Raw genomic sequence first — 24,788 nt, forward strand, 5'->3', positions numbered from 1 at the left:
AAGAAATGGAGTAGCCAAAATGGTCAACAAACGAGTCCGAAATGCCGTACTTGGATGCAATCTCAAAAACGACAGAATGATCTCTGTTTGTTTCCAAGGCAAACCATTCAATATCACAGTAATCCAAGTCTATGCCCCAACCAGTAATGCTGAAGAAGCTGAAGTTGAATGGTTCTATGAAGACCTATAAGACCTTTTAGAACTAACACCCAAAAAAGATGTCCTTTTCATTATAGAGGACTGGAGTGCAAAAGTAGGAAGTCAAGAAACACCTGGAATAACAGGCAAATTTGGCCTTGGAATACGGAATGAAGCAGGGCAAAGACTAATAGAGTTTTGCCAAGAAAATGCACTGGTCATAACAAACACCCTCTTCCAACAACACAAGAGAAGACTCTACACATGGACATCACCAGATGGTCAACACTGAAATCATCTTGATTATATTCTTTGCAGCCAAAGATGGAGAAGCTCTATACAGTCAACAAAAACAAGACCAGGAGCTGACTGTGGCTCAGATGATGAACTACTTATTGCCAAATTCAGACTGAAATTGAAGAAAGTAGGGAAAACCACTAGACCATTCAGGTATGACCTAAATCAAATCCCTTATGATTATACAGTGGAAGTGAGAAATAGATTTAAGGGCCTAGATCTGATAGATAGAGTGCCTGATGAACTATGGATGGAGGTTCGTGACATTGTACAGGAGACAGGGATCAAGACCATCCCCATGGAAAAGAAATGCAAAGAAGCAAAATGGCTGTCTGCGGAGGCCTTACAAATAGCTGTGAAAAGAAGAGAAGCGAAAAGCAAAGGAAAAAAGGAAAGATATAAACATCTGAATGCAGAGTTCCAAAGAATAGGAAGAAGAGATAAGAAAGCCTTCTTCAGCGATCAATGCAAAGAAATAGAGGAAAACAACAGAATGGGAAAGACTAGAGATCTCTTCAAGAAAATCAGAGATACCAAAGGAACATTTCATGCAAAGATGAGCTCGATAAAGGACAGAAATGGTATGGACCTAACAGAAGCAGAAGATATTAAGAAGAGATAGCAAGAATACACAGAAGAACTGTACAAAAAAGATCTTCACGACCCAGATAATCACGATGGTGTGATCACTGACCTAGAGCCAGACATCCTGGGATGTGAAGTCAAGTGGGCCTTAGAAAGCATCACTACGAACAAAGCTAGTGGAGGTGATAGAATTCCAGTTGAGCTATTTCAAATCCTGAAAGCTGATGCTGTGAAAGTGCTGCACTCAATATGCCAGCAAATTTGGAAAACTCAGCAGTGGCCACAGGCCTGGAAAAGGTCAGTTTTCATTCCAATCCCAAAGAAAGGCAATGCCAAAGAATGCTCAAACTACCGCACAATTGCACTCACCTCACACGCTAGTAAAGTAATGCTCAAAATTCTCCAAGCCAGGCTTCAGCAATACGTGAACCGTGAACTTCCTGATGTTCAAGCTGGTTTTAGAAAAGGCAGAGGAACCAGAGATCAAATTGCCAACATCCGCTGGATCATGGAAAAAGCAAGAGAGTTCCAGAAAAACATCTATTTCTGCTTTATTGACTATGCCAAAGCCTTTGACTGTGTAGATCACAATAAACTGTGAAAAATTCTGAAAGAGATGGGAATACCAGACCACCTGACCTACCTCTTGAGAAATTTGTATGCAGGTCAGGAAGCAAAGGTTAGAACTGGACATGGAACAACAGACTGGTTCCAAATAGGAAAAGGAGTTCATCAAGGCTGTATATTGTCACCCTGTTTATTTAACTTCTATGCAGGGTACATCATGAGAAACACTGGACTGGAAGAAACACAAGCTGGAATCAAGATTGCTGGGAGAAATATTGATAACCTCAGATATGCAGATGACACCACCCTTATGGCAGAAAGTGAAGAGGAACTCAAAAGCCTCTTGATGAAAGTGAACGTGCAGAGTGAAAAAGTTGGCTTAAAGCTCAACATTCAGAAACGAGTTGCCAGTCCAGGTTCGATACACGATACTGGATGCTTGGGGCTAGTGCACTGGGACGACCCAGAGGGATGGTATGGGGAGGGAGGAGGGAGGAGGGTTCAGGATGGGGAACACATGTATACCTGTGGCAGATTCATTTTGATATTTGGCAAAACTAATACAATTATGTAAAGTTTAAAAATAAAATTAAAAAAAAAAAAAAGAAAACGAAGATCATGGCATCTGGTCCCATCACTTCATGGGAAATAGATGGGGAAACAGTGGAAACAGTGTCAGACTTTATTTTTGGGGGCTCCAAAATCACTGCAGATGGTGACTGCAGCCATGAAATTAAAAGACGCTTACTCCTTCGAAGAAAAGTTATGACCAACCTAGATAGCATATTCAAAAGCAGAGACATTACTTTGCCAACAAAGGTCCATCTAGTCAAGGCTATGGTTTTTCCTGTGGTCATGTATGGATGTGAGAGTTGGACTGTGAAGAAGGCTGAGCGCTGAAGAATTGATGCTTTTGAACTGTGGTGTTGGAGAAGACTCTTGAGAGTCCCTTGGACTGCAAGGAAATCCAGCCAGTCCATTCTGAAGGAGATCAGCTCTGGGATTTCTTTGGAAGGAATGATGCTGAAGCTGAAACTCCAGTACTTTGGCCACCTCATGCAAAGAGTTGACTCATTGGAAAAGACTCTGATGCTGGGAGGGATTGGGGGCAGGAGGAGAAGGGGATGACAGAGGATGAGATGGCTGGATGGCATCACTGACTCGATGGACGTGAGTCTGGGTGAACTCTGGGAGTTGGTGATGGACAGGGAGGCCTGGCGTGCTGTGATTCATGGGGTCACAGAGAGTCAAACACGACTGAGTGACTGATTTGATCTGATCTGATAATACAATTTGGAAAGAGATCAGTACCATGCAGAGGTTAAAAAAAATTAAGGAGATGGATTTATTTGTAGATGAAGTGGAGGGGGATACACATTTTGAATCATAGAAATTTGTAAAGGAGGAAAGATACAGAAAGCAGAATATGCTCATCCAAAGAGGTCCACACCCTAATTTCTCTGATCTATAAAAATGTTAGTTTAAATGGCAAAATGGAATTCAGGTTGCAGATGGAATTAAGGTTGCTAATCAGCTGATCTTCAAATAACTATCCTGGGTTATCAAATGGACTCAGTGTAATCACTGGGACACTTAAAAGTGGAAACGGGAGGCAGAAGAGGAGAATTAGCCAGAGAAAGATGTGACTATAGAGATAGGTACAGGAAGGTACAGTATTGCCAGGTTTGAAGATTGAACTGGGCCACAAGCCAAGCAAATGGGTGACCTCTGGAAACTGGAAAGAGCGTGGAAACAGTGTTCTCTGAGCCTCCAGAAAGCTACACAGCCAGGCCAGCGTTTTTATTTGAGTTTAATGAGATCCATGTTGTACTTCTAACATTCAGAACTGTAAGATGTATTTTTTTTTCTTAAACCACTAAGTTTTTGGTAATCTGTTACAGCAGCAATAGAAACCACAATAGAAGGATATGGCGGCCTAGTTTCTATCCATGGAAATCTGTGTTTTTAATGAAAAGTACTGACTCAGGACTTCCCAGTGGTACGGTAGTTAGACTTCACCCTTAAGTGGAAGGGGTGTGGGTTTTATCCCTGGTCAGAGAGCTAAGATCCCCACATACCTTGAGGCCAAAAAAACCAAAGCATAAAACAGAAGCACTATTGTAACAAATTCAATACAGACTTTAAAACTGGTCCACATTAAAAAAAAAAAAATCTTTAAAACAATCACTGATCCGTTTATTGAACAAATAGTTGTTGAATGCTTCTCCAGGCACAATTTCAGAAGCTGAGATTATAGCTGTAAGTCAGGCAAGATGCCTACCCTCTGAGAGCTCAGAGATTAGTGAAAGACATGCAATAGACATATACACATTTAAATCATGAGAAACTTAAAGATCAGAACAGATACATGATTCATTCAATGAATACTTACTGAATACCTGATATGTAAGGTCCTTGTTGCTATCACTTAGGGTGTAAGCGACGGTCATTAAAGAAAACAAAGAAAAGTTCTTCAAAGCAGAGGTCATGGAGCCTCAGCTTCTAGTTTTCATTTCCACCTTCTTTTATTAGCTCATTACCCTGGGCAAATTACTTAGTCTCTATGTGTCTCAAATTCTTAACCTGAAAAATAGAGATAATAAAAGTTTATAAATCATAAGGGTGTTATGAGGATAAATGGATTACAGTATTTGGAAAGCACTTGGTGTAGTGCCTAACTCATCATGCACATAATGCGATTGTTTGATAAATTAAAAAGAATAGGGATACAATGAGATTGTTTTGTCCACAGAGCATTCACTGTCTGGGGTGGAGAAGTGTATAAATATATATTTTTAAAGTATGCATTATGAAAAATATTAGATCCTGATGTTCATATAAGTTGAGGTCTAGAGTATTGGGGACCATGAAAAGTATGTTTTCCTGGAAACATGGAGACTTTATGCCTTGATGCTTGGAAAAATAACTCCCTTGTTCAGCTGGTTCACTCAACTCTGAGGAAGGAGCTGACTTGGCATCTTCCACACAATAGGAGCAGATGAGGTCATGATACAAGTTTTTGTCATCTTCCATAGGGTCCGGTATATAAGAAATGGGAAAAAGACAATTCATTTTTCATAGATCATTCATGTACATTTTGTGTGGGCTAGAGTCTCTAATGCTTCAGTTCAGTCCATTTCCAGCTTTTCAGTAAGATCAGTATTTCAGACTAACAATAGATTCTGAAAGTGTGTATAGGTTTGAGCATCCCTGGACATTGCACACACACACGTGTGTGTGTGTGTGTGTGTGTGTGTGTGTGTGTGTGCATGCGCGCGCTGGGTTGTAATATTGTGCTCCACTTCTAATTTCTATACTGCTGATGTAACAGTGAAAAACGGGAGAGACAGGTCTACAGAACTGAGCAAGCAATCGATAGCAAAGCGAATCCTGTTAATTCATAAAGGATGAAACTACATAAAGGACAGAAAAAAAAGTGAAAGAGGAGAAAGAAAAATATACCCACGTGATTGACCCTGGAGATGCCCAGTAGCTAAATAAGAATCTTTGGATCTTGCTGAATTTTTTTCTTCTTCTTCAAAACTGCCATTCAGGATACAGATATAAGATGTTTATGACCAGGAGTACCTCTTCCTTAGACAACACCTCTGCAAAACAACATCATTCCACTTAACTACCTTTTGGTCTGTCTGTCCCATGGAGGGTACGGGAAGTGCCACTGCAGTCAGGGGAGTGAGCAATAGGTGATCCGAACCATGGGAACCCAGCCAGTCCATGAGACTGTCCTCCTGGGACTGCAGTGAAAAGTAAAAGGAGAAGGAAAATTGAGGAGCAGCTATTAAAAATTCTGGAGTGATCAGAAAACAAAAATCTGGTAGCATTGTGAATGAGTATTTAGATTTTCAGTATCAATAAGCTCGGGGGGTCATCCAGACCCTTGGTGTGGTCCAGCACCCAGGCTGCATTTGAAGAGTAAGGTGAGGTTGTCATCAGTATCATGCATTCAGATCACTGCTTACTCCTCCTTTCCAGCTGTCTCTCTCTCTCTGTATGACCTGCCTTCACATCTTCATGTGCTTTTCTCATCTGGAGTATCTTTCCCCCTTCTTTTCTGGATTTGGATGCACAGCTGACCAATCACTGTCTGTTCTTACAGCTCACTCAGTCTTTCATTCATTCAGTGATGTCACTGAATGCCCTTCATAACACATGCTATCATTCTGTTAGTACTTGGTAAGTGCCAGGTGCAAGAATCATGCCTTAGTTTTGTTTATTAATTAATAAACCATAGTTTGTTTATTCTTGAAAAAATATTATGAGATACACATGTTTACTCCAGTTATCCACTAAGATCACATGATTAGGTAGTGCCAGAGAAGAACTTGGACATTGTTGAACTCCAAAACCTATGGCTTAGAGCCTTAACCACTGGGCTCCCTGGCCAGCAGTGCTGGGAGTAGGTGCTGGGGATCCTGACCTCAACACAGCCAGTTCCTCCCAGGAGTGCCTTCAGGTTCACTGGGTCAGCCAGAGAAACCGATGATTTCTATATAGTGGAATGAGAACCATGGTTGGCGGGAGAGCTGTTGATTTGGGGTACAGGAGAAGAAAAGGTTCTTGACAAGTCGCTGAGCAAAATCTTAAAAACTGAATAGAGAGAATCAGAAAATGGTGTTCCTGGCAGAGTTAAGAGAATGTGCAGAGACAGACACTATTTGGGGAACTGAATATGGTTCACTAGACTTGGGGGATAGGGTGTGACCAATCTGCGGGTGGTTTATTAGGAAATGATGCTAGAACATTAGGAGAACGATTATAAAGGACTTAGTATGTGGTGCTAAGATTTCTCATCCTGGAGATTACTTTTAACTTACTTTTTTATTGTAATATATTATAGTTGCTTTACAATGTTGTGTTAATTTCTACTGTATAGCAAAATGTACAGCACTGTTGTTCAGTCACTCAGTCGTGTTTGACTCTTTGCGACCCCATGGACTGCAGCACTGCAGACTTCCCTGTCCTTATCAGCCATACATAGACATACACCCCCTCCCTTTGTGGTGATCTGAATAGGAAGGGAGTCCAAAAATGTGTTAAGGTTTCTTTAAAATTTTTATCCTGAGGACATCAGGGAGTCATCCATAAAGTGCCTGGTAAAAAAAATCAACCGCTTCTGAAAGAGAATGAGTGGCAGGCAGTTAACTAGTTGCAAGACAGTGTTACGTTTATGTTAGAAGTTTAGAAAACGTGTTGAAGATCCCTGGAAGAAATGGCAATGCACTCCAGTATTCTTGCCTGGAAAATTCCATGGACTGAGGAGCCTGGTGGTCCTAGTCCACGTGGTCACTGAGTTGGCCACGACTGAGCATGCATGCACACATGTATGATGTGACATGTGATGTTAGAGGTTTAAAGGACATGCTAAAGAAACATGGAGATGGGAGATTTAGAACAGTCCCATGGGGTGAAAGGTCAAGGATGACGTTTAAGAGAAACTCACAGTGTATGCGCAAGGAAAATGCAAATTATCAAGGAAAAGAAGGGAGGGAGGACATTCCAAACAAAGAATAGAACACGCTTTTAGGCAAAGAGCCATAAAACAGCAAAGGAAACACTGAACAGATGAGAAAAAAGAGATCCTTATCAGGGCATGGTGAGAGATGAGAAAAGGTTCAAATGACAAAAGGCTTATACACCCAGTAGATCTTCCCTGGTGGCTCAGACAGTAAAGCATCTGCCTACAATGCCTACCATGTGGGAGACCCGGGTTAAATCCCTGGGTCGGGAAGATCTCCTGGAGAAGGAAATGGCAACCCACTCCAGTATTCTTGCCTGGAAAATCCCAAGGATGGTGGAACCTGGTAGGCTACAGTTCATGGGGTCGCAAAGAGTCGGACACAACTGAGCGACTTCACTATACACCCAGCTAAGCCGTTTATGAGTAGTCCTGTAAGCTGTTATGAGACTTTGAAGGATATTTATGAGACAGAAACGAGCAAATTTGGTTTCTTGGACTATTGCTCTGGCAGCAATTGAGTAGGTGTATTGAAAGGGGTGGGTAGCTAGTTATTGAAAACAATTAAAAACAACTAGAAGACTATGTCAGTAATCCAGAAGAGAAGTAAGGAGGACCTTAACTAAAAATATGGTGGTGAAATGGGAAGGGATGCAAGAATTTTTCATGTCACATGTAAAGAGGAAATGAAGATGACTCATGTTTCTGACTTTGGTGACTGAATGGAATCTGTCATTGAAGTAGGATGTTCCAGAACAAAAGCCAGTTTTGGTTAATGATGCCTCCATACTAGATGTGACCAGTGTGGAATGTGTGTGGAACATTCAAGTTGAGATGTTCAGAAAGGTTTCTGAAATCCAGAGTTAAGTTACGATGTAAGCCACGTGTGTGCATACCAGTAAATGTGGGTTCCTCATTCCTTTGTATTTGATCCTAAACTGGTTGTTCTTGTTTACCTTTTTCTAAACAAGTTTGTTTACACATAAGTCTGTTAGAGGATTCTTAGTGCCCAATTCTGAATTTAATGAGGCGTTGCTTGAGTTCCACAAGCTATAAACGCAATACTCTAACAAAAATCTCAAGGAGACATTCTAACTTCATGAAGACTTGTGGCAGTAGGAGAGATACATCTTTTACAGAACTTCTAATACCCAAAGAGAAAACAAATCCTTTCTAATCAATTTCATGGTTTCTCAATCTCCATTTTTTTTTTTCTGGTACCATTGGCATCCTGTCTGCCCAACCTGAACTCTGACTACAGCCAGGGGTACATTTAGACCAGCTCAGCACCACGCAAGAAGCTGTTTCCACAGACGCTGCTGATGCTCTTGATGAGGCACCTCTATTTCCCAGAGTGCACCAGCTGGATAGACGGTGACATGCAGTGGCACTTGGACAGTGCCTTACAGAGGCGCTTCATGTGCTGAGTGCCTCACATGCAGCGCCTCAGTCAGTGCTGTCCTCATGGCAGACTTCTGGAACAGGAATTGTTGTCACTGCTTTTGAAAATCTCCTCTAACACAAGCACTGTGTTTGGCACTGGAGTTGTGGAGCTAATACCTACTGTTCAATAGTTAAAAGTCTAGAGGGAGAGGGAGAAATATCCTATGACATCCCTTATATGTGAAATCTAAAAAGAAATGATACAAATGAACTCATTTGCAAACAGAAACAGACTCACTGACTTAGAGAATGAACTTATGGTTGCCAGTGGGGAATGATGCTAGGAAAGGATAATTAGGGAGTTTGGGATCAACATGTACACACTGCTATATTTAAAATGGATAACCAACAAGGTCCTACTGTGTAGCACATGGAGCTCTGCTCAGACTGGATGGGAGCGGGGTTTGGGGGAGAATGGACACATGTATATATATGGCTGAGTTACTTTACTGTCCACCTGAGACTATAACAACATTGTTAATTGGCTATACTCCAATATAAAATAAAAAGTTTAAAAAATACATTTTGAAGCAATGTGGACAGCAAACAAAAGTGGAAAGAGACAGGAATAAGGGGGAAACATAAAAGGAAAAAAAAATGTCTAGAGAAGATAACACACAGAGATATTTACAAAACTATGTGAGGATACAAGGACAACCCTGGAGGTGTGCGGTTGGAGGTGATAGGTGAGTGACTTTAGAAAATCCCTCAAGTCATACTGCCTGCACTATTTAAATTTTTTATTGAACTAATGGAGCAATGTTGTATATCTTACCTCATTTTCAACCTAGGCAGAGCTGATTAAAAGTCTAACCTAAGAAAACATCAGATTATTTTTAACCCTATGTGAAATTTGTGTAAGTATAGACTATCAATTTCCCTTTCTCCAAATGGAAAACTTAATTAGAAACCTTCCACTAGAATGAATGTATAGATTTTGAATGTTTTCTTCATTTCTCATATTGTTGTAAAAAATAGAATGGCCTCTAGAGGCCACTGATGGGCTAATTTGCAAGTGGGCGGCTCTGTGGCTAGTTTATGTTTCCTTAGAATTCGCCCTCTTAAAGGTTTATGTGTACATGAAAATTGGTGCGAACAAAACGTCTCCTTTGATGGTTATGCATTATTATAACCACCTGCAGATAATCATGACCGGCTTCAGTATAGTGCTGTTTCTGATGGAACACTTGGCAAGATAGTTCTGTAGCTGGAATCATCTTGAGAGACTTTTAAAGACATCCCTGTCAATTTATAGTGTTAAGTACCTCCTGACGAGGAGCATCACTGATGCTTGAGCATCATTGATGAATCACAGACTGTGACCCTAAAGAGAATTTAAGTCTAACAAATTTATCCATTTTCCATATGAGAAACTGAAGCCCAGAGAGAAAATATGATTTGCCCAAGGTCACTCAAAGAGTTAATTACAGAGTGCAGATTAGAACTAACAAACCCTCATGTCCTCCCTGCCCCATTTTCTTTAGTCCAGAGGTTTGAAAACTTGAGTTCAGCAAGTTTTGTTGATTAACCTTTACTTCGAGTCCAACACATGCCAGCTATTTGTTTTGATGGATGATGAGATGAATTGTTGGAGAAGGCAATGGCACCCCACTCCAGTACTCTTGCCTGGAAAATCCCATGGACAGAGGAGCCTGGTAGGCTACAATCCATGGGGTTGCTAAAAGTCGGACACAACTGAGCGACTTCACGTTCACTTTTCACTTTCATGCATTGGAGAAGGAAATGGCAACGCACTCCAGTGTTCTTGCCTGGAGAATCCCAGGGACAGGGGAGCCTTGTGGGCTGCCATCTATGGGGTCGTACAGAGTCAGACACGACTGAAGTGGCAGCAGCAGCAGAGATGAATTGTGGTCTCTGATGTAGTAAGGACATGGACACATATACAAGTGATTATAAAGAGGTTATATCGTAAGATAGAGGTTCTGTCTTCTAGGGAACATAGCATGCTATTGGAGCACAAGAAGGGCACCTGTCTAAACCTGAATACCTTCTGGGTATTTAGAGATGTTTTCCTGCACAAAAGGATTGCTGAGATGATGGAAAAATTAGTGGAACTTATCCAGAGAGAGAGAAGATGGGGAGTGTAGAGAAGGTGTGGATGAGAAGGAGAGCCATTCTAGGTGGACTAGAGTAGCAGCTTTAAGACTGTGCCTTTGAGCAAGGCTGTCTTTCACTCTATTTGTTGTGTTTTATTCCTAGCTTCTTCTGTAAGATATGTCTTTAGGCACAAATGCAAATGCTTATTGGGACTAGTCATTATCCCTAAGTGGATGAAATCAATCCAATGTAGAAAAAAATTGCAGCAATGTTAATTATGGGGAGTTGGAGGATATGACCCTTTATAAAGGGAGAAATCGATACTTAGTTTATGACAGTTACTGCTAAGGGGAACCAGTCCTGTCAAACTTTCAGTTTTTCAAAAGTTCTCCAACTCTGGGATGAGATCTGAATTTTTAGCTGTTGGTGATTCTATACTTCAAATTTAAGACCCTCAGCAGGGCAACAATACATATCAAATTAATGAAGGCTAAAGTAATTGCAGGTATCATTATATTACCAGATTCCTTGTGACTTTTCTTTGTGAAACAGAACAATAAACACAGCTGTAGTAGAACAGTCACAAAGTAGGAGTCAGGAGACTTGAATTTTACCTCTAAGTGATTGTGAGTATTAAGCAAGCAACTTAGCGTTCTCAGCTAAAAGTCATGAGTTTACCAGGTTGCTTTAAAGGTTGAAGTTTCATGCCAGGAGGGGCAAACTGAGAAGACCAGAGGCTCCTATTTACTTCAGTGTCCACTCATAGAGTAGAGGTGTCACTCCAGCACAAGCAGGTTGCTGTCCCTGCCCCCAGCCTTAATACCTGTGCTGAGGTTCTAACCAAGGTAAGACACAGGACTTAAGGACTACTGAGTGCACGGTTCTGCCTGAAAGCCTGGACTTTGCTTGGAACAGGGCATGGAGAAGTTCATGCCTAAGCCAGGGAAAGAGGTGTCTGAGAAAGGCTCTCCTGGGGTCACATTCTGCCTGGTGATCTGGAAGGTTGGGATAATCAGAGCAGAAAGAGTGGAAAGCATTCACAACAAACTCATGAGCAGAGGGCAGGAGTCTTACTATCTTAAGGGATCTAAGCACAATCTTTGATCAAATGTAGGATGTATAGTAAGTTACTTTGACTCAAGGAAGGACTTCCCAGGTGGCTCAGTGATAAAGACTCCACTTGCCAATGCCAGAGACACAGGTTCTATCCCTGGGTTGGGAAGATCCCCTGGAAGAAGGAAATGGCAACCCACTCCATAGTCTTGCCTGGAAAATCTCATGGGCAGGCGAATCTGGCAGGCTACGGTCCATGAGATCACAGAGAGTTGGACATGACTGAACAACTAAACACTGGCTCAAAGATGACTTTAAGGAAGCCAGGTTCAAAAATAAAAACTGGAGTCTTCCTTGATTGTTCAGTGGCTAAGACTCCACATTCCCAATACAGGAGGCCTGGATTCAGTCCCTTGTCAGGGAGCTAGATCCCATATGACACATAAAGACCCAGTGTAGAGAAATAAATAAATATTAAAAATAAAAACACACATTTAGTAATTTTCTGGTGGAGTCTTTAGGGTTTTCTATGTAGAGAATCATGTCATCTGCAAACAGTGAGAGTTTTACTTCTTCTTTTCCAATTTGGATTCCTTTTATTTCTTTTTCTGCTCTGATTGCTGTGGCCAAAACTTCCAAATCCATGTTGAATAGTAATGGTGAAAGTGGGCACCCTTGTCTTATTCCTGACTTTAGAGGAAATGCTTTCAATTTTTCACCATTGAGGAAAATGTTTGCTGTGGGTTTGTCATATATAGCTTTTATTATGTTGAGGTATGTTCCTTCTATTCCTGCTTTCTGGAGAGTTCTTATCATAAATGGATGTTGAATTTTGTCAAAGGCTTTCTCTGCATCTATTGAGATAATCATATGGTTTTTATTTTTCAATTTGTTAATGTGGTGTATTACATTGATTGATTTGTGGATATTGAAGAATCCTTGCATCCCTGGGATAAAGCCCACTTGGTCATGGTGTATGATCTTTTTAATGTGTTGTTGGATTCTGATTGCTAGAATTTTGTTAAGGATTTTTGCATCTATGTTCATCAGTGATATTGGCCTGTAGTTTTCTTTTTTTGTGGCATCTTTGTCAGGTTTTGGTATTAGGGTGATGGTGGCCTCATAGAATGAGTTTGGAAGTTTACCTTCCTCTGCAATTTTCTGGAAGAGTTTGAGCAGGATAGGTGTTAGCTCTTCTCTAAATTTTTGGTAGAATTCAGCTGTGAAGCTGTCTGGACCTGGGCTTTTGTTTGCTGGAAGATTTTTGATTACAGTTTCAATTTCCATGCTTGTGATGTGTCTGTTAAGATTTTCTATTTCTTCCTGGTCCAGTTTTGGAAAGTTGTACTTTTCTAAGAATTTGTCCATTTCTTCCACGTTGTCCATTTTATTGGCATATAATTGTTGATAGTAGTCTCTTATGATCCTTTGTATTTCTGTGTTGTCTGTTGTGATCTCTCCATTTTCATTTCTAATTTTATTGATTTGATTTTTCTCCCTTTGTTTCTTGATGAGTCTGGCTAATGGTTTGTCAATTTTATTTATCCTTTCAAAGAACCAGCTTTTGGCTTTGTTGATTTTTGCTATGGTCTCTTTTGCTTCTTTTGCATTTATTTCTGCTCTAATTTTTAAGATTTCTTTCCTTCTACTAACCCTGGGGTTCTTCATTTCTTCCTTTTCTAGTTGCTTTAGGTGTAGGGTTAGGTTATTTATTTGCCTTTTTTCTTGTTTCTTGAGGTATGCCTATATTGCTATGAATTTTCCCCTTACGACTGCTTTTAAAGTGTCCCACAGGTTTTGGGTTGTTGTGTTTTCATTTTCATTAGTTTCTATGCAAATTTTGATTTCTTTTTTGATTTCTTCTGTGATTTGGTTATTCAGCAGCGTGATGATTATAGTAAAGTTGCAGGATATAAAATCAACACACAGAAATCCCTTGCATTCCTATACACTAATAATGAGAAAATAGAGAAATTAAGGAAACAATTCCATTTGCCATTGCAATGGAAAGAATAAAATACTTAGGAATATATCTACCTAAAGAAACTAAAGACCTATATATAGAAAACTATAAAACACTGGTGAAAGAAATCAAAGAGGACACTAACAGATGGAGAAATATACCATGTTCATGAATTGGAAGAATCAATATAGTGAAAATGAGTATACTACCCAAAACAATTTATAGATTCAATGCAATCCCTATCAAGCTATCAACGGTATTCTTCGCAGAGCTAGAACAAATAATTTCACAATTTGTATGGAAATACAAAAAACCTTGAATAGCCAAAGCGATCTTGAGAAAGAAGAATGGAACTGGAGGAATCAACCTACCTGACTTCAGACTCTATTACAAAGCCACAGTTATCAAGATAGTATAGTACTGGCACAAAGACAGAAATATTGATCAATGGAACAAAATAGAAAGCCCAGAGATAAATCCACACACATATGGACACCTTACCTTTGACAAAGGAGGCAAGAATATACAATAGATTAAAGACAATCTCTTTAACAAGTGGTGCTGGGAAAACTGGTCAACCACTTGGAAAAGAATGAAACTAGAACACTTGCTAACACCATACACAAAAATAAACTCAAAATGGATTAAGGATCTCAATGTAAGACCAGAAACTATAAAACTCCTAGAGGAGAACATAGGCAAAACACTCTCCGACATACATCACAGCAGAATCCTCTATGACCCACCTCCCAGAATACTGGAAATAAAAGCAAAAATAAACAAATGGGACCTAATTAAACTTAAAAGCTTCTGCACATCAAAGAAAACTATTAGCAAGGTGAAAAGGCAGCCTTCAGAATGGGGGAAAATAATAGCAAATGAAGCAACTGACAAACAACTAATCTCAAAAATATACAAGCAACTCCTACAGCTCAACTCCAGAAAAATAAATGACCCAATCAAAAAATGGGCCAAAGAACCAAATAGACATTTCTCCAAAGAAGACATACAGATGGCTAACAAACACACGAAAAGATGCTCAACATCACTCATTATCAGAGAAATGCAAATCAAAATCACTATGAGGTACCATTTCACGCCAGTCAGAATGGCTGCAATCCAAAAGTCTACAAGCAATAAATGCTGGAAAGGGTGTGGAGAAAAGGGAACCCTCTTACACTGTTGGTGGGAATGCAAACTAGTCCAGCCACTATGGAGTATAGTGTGGAGATTCCTTAAAAAACTGGAAATAGAACTGCCTTATGACCCAGCAATCCCACTGCTGGGCATACACACTGAGGAAACCAGAAGGGAAAGAGACACATGTACCCCAATGTTCATCACAGCACTGTTTATAATAGCCCGGACATGGAAGCAACCTAGATGCCCATCAACAGATGAATGGATAAGAAAGCAGTGGTACATATACACAATGGAGTATTACTCAGCCATTAAAAAGAATACATTTGAATCAGTTCTAATGAGGTGGATGAAACTGGAGCCTATTATACAGAGTGAAATAAGCCAGAAAGAAAAACACCAATATAGTATACTAACGCATATATATGGAATTTAGAAAGATGGTAACAATAACCCTGTGTACGAGACAGCGAAAGAGACACTGATGTATAGATCAGTCTTAAGGACTCTGTGGGAGAGGGAGAGGGTGGGGAGATTTGGGAGAATGGCATTGAAACATGTATAATATCATATATGAAATGAGTCGCCAGTCCAGCCAGTATCGATGCACGATACTGGATGCTTGGGGCTGGTGCACTGGGACGACCCAGAGGGAGGGTATGGGGAGGGAGGAGGAAGAAGGCTTTAGGATGGGGGACACAGGTATACCTGTGGCAGATTCATTTCGATATTTGGCAAAACTAACACAATATTGTAAAGTTTAAAAAAAAAAAAAAAACCACACACACACATTAAAAAAACAGCTGAACTTATTGCTGATGGTCCAGAAGGCCATAAAGCCCTAAGCTGAACACTCTCTGGAACAGCCAGACTCCTGAACTATTAGTTCAGGGAACTTCTAAACTGTTAGACTTTGGCTGAATGCAAGCAAAAGGTAAACTCCCTGAGCTGTGAAAGCCATCTTCAAATCCCCTAGAGATTTAATAAGGCTGAAATCTTACTGGCTCAGATGGCCTAAGCACAACCTTGTTGTATAGGCATAAATGGTATATTCTGAACCCAGGTGACTCCTAGGAAGCGATGCTAAGGATAAAAACAAAGGGAAAATATCTGAAGTGACACCGGTCAACTATTCAAATCTGCTTAAAAATCCAGAGATTTGGTAAAGATAATAACACAAAAAGCATAATTACCTATCTAGTTTCCTTTTTCAATAAAATATGCATAAATATATTCCCAATGTACAGTTTTTAGGAAATAAATCACATAAAACAATATTTACACAATTATGTTTGGACTTTAGACATATAGGAATATTAATACACTTGATAATAACAGCATAGAGAGGATTGAATGGGATGAAGCTATGTTGGAACAAGAAAACAGCAACAGATGGTAACTCAAATCTACCGGGGTAAATAAAGAGAACTGCAGATGATACATAAGAAAGTTAATCTTTGTTTCAATATTGTTGAATCCTCCTTTGTTCCCTTAGCCTCTTTAAAATGCTCGATTATATAAAACAATACTTAAACAGCATATTTTGGGTGTTTTTAACATATATAAGATTCATATGTATTATTATAATGATGACACAGGAAAAGGGAAGACAATGGACCTCTGCATAAGTAATGTTTCTATATCTTACTGGAGTTAGTGTGAATTAGAAGTAGGTGCTGATGTGGTGTATATTATAAGGTCTAGAGCAATTGTTAAGAAAATAACCTAAAACTGAGCTAAAATTTGTTAAAGGGCTTAAAGTAGTATACAAAATAATATTCACTTAAGGTTTGTCTAGTCAAGGCTATGGTTTTTCCTGTGGTCATATATGGATGTGACAGTTGGACTGTGAAGAAGGCTGAGCACTGAAGAATTGATGCTTTTGAACTGTGGTGTTGGAGAAGACTCTTGAGAGTCCCTTGGACTGCAAGGAGATCCAACCAGTCCATTCTGAAGGAGATCAGCCCTGGGATTTCTTTGGAAGGAATGATGCTAAAGCTGAAACTCCAGTACTTTGGCCACCTCATGTGAAGAGTTGATTCGTTGGAAAAGACTCTGATGCTGGGAGGGATTGGGGGCAGGAGAAGAAGGGGACGACAGAAGATGAGGTGGCTGGATGGCATCACTGACTCGATGGACGTGAGTCTGAGTGAACTCCGGGAGTTACTGATGGACAGGGAGGCCTGGCGTGCTGCGATTCTTGGGTTCGCAAAGAGTTGGACACGACTGAGCGACTGATCTGAATCCTGGAATATGATGCTCTGAAAGTGCTGCACTCAATATGCCAGCAAATTTGGAACACTCAGCAGTGGCCACAGGACTGGAAAAGGTCAGTTTTCATTCCAATCCCAAAGAAAGGCAAAGCCAAAGAATGCTCAAACTACTGCACAATTGCACTCGTCTCACAAGCTAGTAAAGTAAGGCTCAAAATTCTCCAAGCCAGGCTTCAGCAATACACGAACCATGAACTTCCAGATGTTCCAACTGGTTTTAGAAAAGGCAGGGGAACCAGAGATCAAATTGCCAACATCTGCTGGATCGTGGAAAAAGCAAAGAGAGTTCCAGAAGAACATCTATTTCTGCTTTCTTGACTATGCAAAGCCTTTGACTGTGTGGATCACAATAAACTGTGGAAAACTTTGAAAGACATGGGAATACCAGACCACCTGACCTGCCTCTTGAGAAATCTATAAGCAGGTCAGAAAGCAACAGTTAGAACTGAACATGGAACAACAGACTGGTTCCTAATAGGAAAATGAGTATGTCAAGGCTGTATATTGTCACCCTGCTTATTTAGCTTACATGCAGAGTACATCATGAGAAATGCTGGGCTGGAAGAAGCACAAGCTGGAATCAAGATTGCCGGGAGAAATATCAATAACCTCATATATGCAGATGACACCACCCTTATGGCAGAAAGTGAAGAGGAACTAAAGAGCCTCTTGATGAAAGTGAAAGTGGAGAGTGAAAAAGTTGGCTTAAAGCTCAACATTCAGAAAATGAAGATCATGGCATCTGGTCCCATCACTTCATGGGAAATAGATGGGGAAACGGTGGAAACAGTGTCAGACTTTATCTTTTAGGGCTCCAAAATCACTGCAGATGGTGATTGCAGCCATGAAAGTAAAAGACGCTTACTCCTTGGAAGGAAAGTAATGACCAACCTAGATAGCATATTCAAAAGCAGAGACATTTGTCAGCAAAGTTCCGTCTAGTCAAGGCTATGGTTTTTCCAGTAGTCATGTATGGATGTGAGAGTTGGACTGTGAAGAAAGCTGAGTGCCGAAGAATTGATGCTTTTGAACTGTGGTGTTGGAGAAGACTCCTGAGAGTCCCTTGGACTGCAAGGAGATCCAACCAGTCCATTCTAAAGGAGATTAGCCCTGGGTGTCCCTTGGAAGGAATGATGCTGAAGCTGAAACTCCAGTACTTTGGCCACCTCATGTGAAGAGTTGACTCACTGGAAAAGACTCTGATGCTGGGAGGGATTAGGGGCAGGAGGAGAAGGGGAAGACAGAGGATGAGATGGCTGGATGACATCGCTGACTGGACGGACTTGAGTTTGAGTGAACTCCGGGAGTTGGTGATGGACAGGGAGGCCTAGCGTGCTGCAATTCATGGGGTCGCAAGGAGTCAGACACGACTGAGCAACTGAACTGAACTGAATGCAAAAGAAGGCGGTAAAGGAAGAACAGAGTTTCAAAATAGTCATGAGACCTTGTAGCTCAGTTGGGAAAGAATCTGCCTGCATTGAAGAGACCCAGGTTGGATTCCTGGGCTGGGATGATCCCCTGGAATAGGAAATAGCAACCCACTCCAGTATTCTTGCCCGGAGAATCCCATGGACAGAGGGGGCTGGTGGGCTACAGTCCATGGGTCCAAAGAGTTGGACACGATTTAGTGCCTAAACCACCACCACCACCATGAGACATGAAGAAAATAAGAACCACAACGGCAGATGCAAATCCAAACATATTGAGAAAGTATTTAAGGTGAATGACTTAATGAACCCAATAAGAGGACAGAGATTGTCAGACTGAATTAAAAAAAACTAATTATATGTTGCTTACATGAGAGAGAATTAGATTCAAGGTACCAATAATTGAAAAGGACAGTAAAACAATATACTGCATAGACATCAGCTATCCCGGAGCTGGAGAGATTGTACAAATGTCAAGGTCTTTGGCATCTCTAATTCCGTTGTCAATTTATTTTTCTTTACTGTGCTTTAAAAATGTCTATATATTTATATCCCTATAGACTATTTCACTCCTGCTCATCAATGTGATGTTTTTTTTTTTTTTCAAATACATTAGGAAAGTATCCCTAACCTAGGATTTAATTCAGATTCACTGATAGTCACTCTCAGAGACTATTGGGGAGTCATTCATGATATTAATTACCATTGTAATTAAGCAAATAATTATATAAGTAATTTGTGATGTCTTTTTCATCAGATATAAGAGATCTTAGTAAGAGCAGAGACTGAGTTGGCCTTGTTTCTTTTCTATGTCTGCAACAAAAGGAGTACGTCAAGGCTGTATATTGTCACCCTGCTTATTTAACTTCTATGCAGAGTACATCATGAGAAACGCTGGACTGGAAGAAGCACAAGCTGGAATCAAGACTGCCGGGAGAAATACCAATAACCTCAGATATGCAGATGACACCACCCTTATGGCAGATAGTGAAGAGGAACTAAAAAGCCTCTTGATGAAAGTGAACGTGGAGAGTGAAAAAGTTGGCTTAAAGCTCAACATTCAGAAAACGAAGATCATGGCATCCGGTTCCATCACTTCATGGGAAATAAATGGGGAAACAGTGGAAACAGTGTCAGACTTTATTTTTCTGGGCTCCAAAATCACTGCAGATGGTGACTGCAGCCATGCAATTAAAAGACGCTTACTCCTTGGAAGGAAAGTTATGACCAACCTAGATAGGAGATCCAACCAGTCCATTCTGAAGGAGATCAGCCCTGGGATTTCTTTGGAAGGAATGATGCTAAAGCTGAAACTCCAGTACGTTGGCCACCTCATGCGAAGAGTTGACTCATTTGAAAAAACTCTGACAAAATGGCTAGATACAAGACTGAATTATCTATCATGGTGGCATGAAACCATATTAAACATATATCAGAAAAAATTTTTTAAGTTTCTTATAACCTATGTTTCTTTTTAAAAAAAAATTCTGTTATGTGTTTAAAATGGTTTTATGCCACCATGATAGATAATTCAGTCTTGTATCTAGCCATGTTTTGCAAATTATGACCTCTGTACCACTCCTGGAACATGAGATGATTTGAAGTGGTACATGGATGAACATTTTTAATAATTATATATTTTAATGTGTATCAGAAAAAAAATGTAAATATAACTCTGAGTAACTTAAGTTACTCAGAAAATAAATAAATACAAGTTTAAAAAGTTGATTGAAAATTGCCTAATATCATAAAAGTAAATGCAAATGAGTGAAATTTAGGAAAGAAAGTCTGACCTCATTTTTCTTTAAAAATTACTCTAAACTTCAAAGTGATTGATAAAAGTAAAATACATGGTTTTAGAAAAACTATATAAAGATGGGGCTTCCCTGATAGCTCAGTTGGTAAAGAATCTGCCTGCAATGCAGGAGACACTGGTTTGATTCCTGGATCAGGGAAATCCATGGGAGAAGGGGTAGGCTATCTACTCCAGTATTCTTGGGCTTCCCTGGTGGCTCAGCTGGTAAAGAATTTGCCTCCAGTACGGAAAACCCACGTTCAATTCCTGGGCTTGGAAGACCCCATGGAGAAGGGAAAGGCTACTCACTCCAGTATTCTAGACTGAAGAATTCCATGGACTGAGAGTCAGACACCACTGAGTGACTTTCACTTTCACTTTTTATATAAGGATGAAAAATGAAAGTAAAAATTTTACCATATACTGTCCCCAATCTCTTTTAATATTTTCTACTTTATTTTTTATGGTAGTTACCAACATAACAGTAGCAGATATAAATAGAAACTATTTTTTGATACCCCGTTATTACAGGTAAGGGATTTAGCATGATAATATATTACTTCAAGACTTTGCTTACCAATTTTTTAGTGTACTAGTCTGCTCATGCTGCCGTAACTCAAAATATCACAGACTGGGTGGTTATAGCCAATATTTCTTAAAGGGTCCTTAATTGAATAGTTGTTTAAGACTAACAGCTGCTGCTGCTAAGTCACCCAAGTCATGTCCGACTCTGTGCGACCCCATACATGGCAGCCCACCAGGCTCCCGGGTCCCTGGGATTCTCCAGGCAAGAACACTGGAGTGGTTTGCCATTTCCTTCTCCAATGCACGAGAGTGAAAAGTGAAAGTGAAGTCGCTCAGTCGTGTCTGACTCTTAGGGACACTGGTAAAATACAATCTCAGGTCCTAGTCTGAGTTTATTTTGGGAAGTCAAGATGGGTTTATGTGTCTACATTTTCAACAACTCTTCAGGTGGTTTTGTGGTCAGTTTCCCTGTACTGCATATTGAGGCTTCTCTGGGGGCTCAGAGCTAAAGAATCCGCCTGCCGATACTGGAGACATAGGTTTGATTCCTAGGTTGGCAGGATCCCCTGGAGAAGGAAATGACAACTCACTCTAGTATTCTGGCCTGGGAAATCCCATGGACAGAGGAGCCTGGCGGGCCACAGTCTACCGGGTCCCAAAAGAGTCAGATACAACCTAGTGACTCAACAACAACAAGGACTGATGCTAAAGCTGGAACTCCAGTACGTTGGCCACCTCATGCGAAGAGTTGACTCATTGGAAAAGACTCTGATTCTGGGAGGGATTGGGGGCAAGAGGAGAAGGGGACGACAGAGGATGAGATGGCTGGATGGCATCACTGACTCTATGGACGTGAGTCTAAGTGAACTCCGGGAGATGGTGATGGACAGGGAGGCCTGGCGTGCTGCGATTCATGGGGTTGCAAAGAGTCGGACACAACTGAGCGACTAAACTGAAGTGCATATTACTCATAATTCTATATGTGGTGAAATAAATATTTACTTGAATAGCTAAAGTCTTAACTGAAGAATAGATACGAAGGAGACAGTAAATGGAGAGAAAGACATTCAAGGAGAGTTAATAAGTGCAAAGGAACTGCAGCAGGAACTAACTTGATAGATTTAGTGAATTGGAGCATGGAACAGCAGTAGCGCCGGGCCACAGAGATGGAGGGCATGAAAGGAAGCTGCAGAGTTAGGCATCTGGCAGGTCACTAACACATGGTGTGTCACGAGACGGCATTTAAATTTCAACTTATGGATTTCACATAAGAGAGCAGAGCAATTCAGTCTGATAACCATAAAGCAGAAGGATTAGCTTACAACCCTGATCATTGATGCACATGACCAGTAAGACCTCTAATAAAGAATAACCCATATATATTCTTCTAATAAAGAATAACCCATATATGGGCTTCCCTGGTAGCTCAGAGGTTAAAGCATCTGCCTGCAATGCAGGAGACCTGGGTTCGATCCCTGGGTTGGGAAGATCCCCTGGAGAAGGAAATGGCAACCCACTCCAGTATTCTGGAGAATCCCATGGACGGAGGAGCCTGGCGGGCTACAGTCCACCGGGTTGCAAAGAGTCAGACACGACTGAGTGACTTAACTTTCATACTGTATTGGTGTTTTTCTTTCTGACTTACTTCACTCTGTATAATAGGCTCCAGTTTCATCCACCTCATTAGAACTGATTCAAATGTGTTCTTTTTAATGGCTGAGTAATACTCCATTGTGTGTATGTACTCCAGCTTTCTTATCCATTCATCTACTGATGGACATCTAGGTTGCTTCCATGTCCTGGCTATTATAAACAGTGCTGTGATGAACATTGGGGTACACGTGTCTCTTTCCCTTCTGGTTTCCTCAGTGTGTATGCCCAGCAGTGGGATTGCTGGGTCATAATGCAGTTCTATTTCCAGTTTTTTAAGGAATCTCCACACTGTTCTCCATAGTGGCTGTACTAGTTTGCATTCCCACCAACAGTGTAAGAGGGTTCCCTTTTCTCCACACCCTCTCCAGCATTTATTGCTTGTAGACTTTTGGATTGCAGCCATTCTGACTGGCATGAAATGGTACCTCATTGTGGTTTTGATTTGCATTTCTCTGATAATGACTGATGTTGAGCATCTTTTAATATGTTTTGTTAGCCATCTGTATGTCTTCTTTGGACAAATGTCTATTTAGTTCTTTGGCCCATTTTTTTATTGGGTCATGTGTTTTTCTGGAATTGAGCTGCAGGAGTTGCTTGTATATTTTTGAGATTAATTCTTTGTCCATTGCTTCATTTTCTATTATTTTCTCCCATTCTGAAGGCTGTCTTTTCACCTTGCTTATAGTTTCCTTTGTTGTGCAGAAGCTTTTAATTTTAATTAGGTCCCATTTATCTATTTTTGCTTTTATTTCCAATATTCTGGGAGGTGGGTCATAGAGGATCCTGCTGTGGTTTATGTCAGAGAATGTTTTGCCTATGTTTTCCTCTAGGAGTTTTATAGTTTCTGGTCTAAAGATTGTAACGATAACCCTGTATGTGAGACAGCAAAGGAGACACAGATGTTTAGAACAGTCTTTTGGACTCTGTGGGAAAGTGATAGGGCGGGATGATATGTGAGAATGGCATTGAAACATGTAAATTATCACATGTGAAACGAATCGTCAGTCCATGTTTGATGCATGATACAGGGTACTCAGGGCTGGTGCACTGGGATGACCAGAGGGATGGCATGGGGAGGGAGGTGGGAGGGGGTTCAGGATGGGGAACATGTGTACACCCATGGCGGATTCATGTTAATGTATGGCAAAACCAATACAATATTGTAAAGTAAAAAAAATAAATAAAGCTGAGATAAAAAAATTAAAAAAAAAAAAAAAAGAGTAACCCAGCTAACTCTCAGATTCTCTGAGATTCAGAGAATGTCATTGCTAAAAGAAGCTTTTGAGCCCAAACCTGTCATTGAACAGGGGAGGAAATTTTCTAAAGAGAGATGACTTTCCCCAGGTTGAGCAACGATTACATTTTGTCAGAGCCAGGATTAACCTCACGTGTTTTAGCTTCTAGTTCAGTGCTTTGAATTGTGCGTGAAAACTTATAAATAATACTTTGTGTTTGTATCGCAACTAACAAACTTTTGAGCACAAAGTCCTGTAGATTAGATGTCCAAGTTGTCTTATTCAACTTTGGCTTACATTTTTTTTTTCCAAAATACTTTCACCTTGTGAAATTACCTTAAGTTATTTTTCTGATTTTGGACTTATACTTGCAGGCTTACACCTACAAAAGGAAAAAAAAATTCTCTGTATATTGAAATAAAAACTTGCTGAGACTGGATATGTATATTTTACATCTATATATAATCTAATACGTATATGTGTATATATACATTTTACTGATAAATGCTCCTACAGCACTAGCAATAATATTTCACGTGCAAATTAGTGTCTGAATTAATGTTGTGTAGCTAGAGCTAGAGAAAAGGGATCCATTTTATTACATAATAAAATGTTTTTAATTGTTGAACTAGAACAGCTTTACTACATACCATTACTTTCGGAAACAACACCAACCTTTTCATTGATCAAAAAATGTCATCATTCATAGAAAGCCTGAAAATAAACTCGAGAATAATACTCCCAAAAGGGTGAAAGAAACGGAACTCAAGTGACACAAGCATGGTTTTGAATACAAAGTGGGACGTAATTAAGGAGCAGGTTTAGAGCAGAGCTCACACACATTTGGCTTTTTGAAGTCCGTTGTTTATACAAGAGCTTTGAAGTGTTAGCTTGTGTTTTTATTTTAATTCAGAAATGAGAGCTTCTATAAAATACAACTTTCAACAAAACAAAGTGAGGCTCGTTCTCTCTCTCTCGGTGCTTTAATTAAAGACACTTTTTGATGCTGTGCATTAAGTCTCATTTTAGATTTAAAGTCAAGGAAATGGCCTATGTTAACATGTTGGTCTTTTTACAGAAGTTTACGTAATATACTTTATGCATACATGTATATATTAGCCATATTATATACATACATATGGATGTATATACACATGCAT

The sequence above is a fragment of the Bos indicus genome, chromosome 29, assembly GCF_029378745.1.
Source record: "Bos indicus isolate NIAB-ARS_2022 breed Sahiwal x Tharparkar chromosome 29, NIAB-ARS_B.indTharparkar_mat_pri_1.0, whole genome shotgun sequence".
Taxonomy (NCBI): domain Eukaryota; kingdom Metazoa; phylum Chordata; class Mammalia; order Artiodactyla; family Bovidae; genus Bos; species Bos indicus.